The 1,388-nt window shown below is 47.2% G+C and overlaps 1 pseudogene; it reads right to left on the bottom strand.

Annotated features, from left to right (window-relative positions):
- Positions 1 to 583: 583 nt before the first annotated feature.
- LOC122473953 lies at positions 584 to 1,160 on the bottom strand (annotated as a pseudogene).
- Between the last annotated feature and the right edge of the window lie 228 nt (positions 1,161 to 1,388).

The raw sequence follows: 1,388 nt of genomic DNA, 5'->3' as shown, positions 1-1,388 counted from the left end.
TTTTTTGTGTGTGTCTTCTTCATTTCTTTCATAAGTTTTCTATAGTTTTCAGCATATAGATCTTCTACCTCTTTGGTAAGGTTTATTCCTAGGTATTTTATGGTTTTCAGTGTCAGTGGAAATGGGATCGATTCCTTGATTTCTCTTTCTGCTCTGCTGCCTCATTATTGGTGTAGAGAAATGCAAACAATTTCTGTACATTGATGTTATATTCTGCGACTTTGTTGAATTCATGGATCAGTTCTAGCAGTTTTTTAGTGGATTTTGGTGGAGTCTTCCGGGTTTTCCATGTGCATTCAACTATATATGAATCAGAATAGATTAATACTCCCTTTTTATCATTACACTTATCTAAAAAATTACCAGGAGACCACAAGGCAGGATTTGCTTTAAGACGAATACACAGAGTTAGTTGGTGACTAATGGTGCTGGGACTTGCTGGGCCAGGCCATAGTAGCATTTAGCTAAAATGTCAAAACCATCAAGAAGAAAGTCCAGGTTTGAGGCAGTAGGTCTGCAGCACCTGCTGTGAAACCTCCTTGATGTGACTGCATAGCTCCATCCTTGAACATTTGCAGGGTGATCACCACTGAGGGAGCACTTAGCTGTAGGTGGGCATTCCTGAAGCCCAATATGTAAGCACAGTGACTGGGTGGGGGCAATAGGAGTTGGGGAGTGGGCGGTCAGCAGGATACCTGCTGACATGGCCATAGTGTTTCCAGCCACCATGCCTATAGTAACACTGCTGCCCCTAAGTGGAGATATGGGAACAGGGTACACTGTCACTAACATGTCATTGGGCTGTACAACCATGGTGTGGTGGATGATGTGAGGGGGTCCTGCATACACTGGCTGTGTGTGGTACATGGCTTTGCTGTACACAGGGACTCTGCTGGGGATAAGTGCTTCCACATGGGGTACACAGTGGTCTGGTAGGGGTTGGGGGAGCAGGAATATGGTGGCACTGTCATGCTGGTGGGGGAACAGGATGCTTTGTTAGGAATGTAACCTGTTTGGAAGGTAGGATTCACTCCAGGGTACATGTTGAGAGTAGGCAGGAGCTGTGGCTCCATAGCCCATGGGGAAATCAGCTGGATAATAATTGTTTTGACATTTGCATAGGGAACCCCAAAAGAACCAGGACTATAAATGGGATTCATGATTTCAAGAACAGACCATATTGGAGGCAGCTTGGGCTTCAATGACCAATGCACACCAGCCCAGGGCAGGCTCAGGGAGGGGCCAGCACACTGGAGGCCCTCACCAGTGGTGGGCTGAGCCAGGAGGCCCCCATCTCTGCCACCGCCTCTCTGGCTAGTGCTTGCAGTCACCCTGGTCTGCCTAGTCTGCCTCTCCTCCTGGCCTGCAAAGTTTCTACTGAAAAATCA

This window comes from Prionailurus bengalensis, chromosome B4, assembly GCF_016509475.1.
Source record: "Prionailurus bengalensis isolate Pbe53 chromosome B4, Fcat_Pben_1.1_paternal_pri, whole genome shotgun sequence".
Lineage (NCBI taxonomy): Eukaryota > Metazoa > Chordata > Mammalia > Carnivora > Felidae > Prionailurus > Prionailurus bengalensis.
This window is presented reverse-complemented; position numbering and strand designations above follow the sequence as displayed.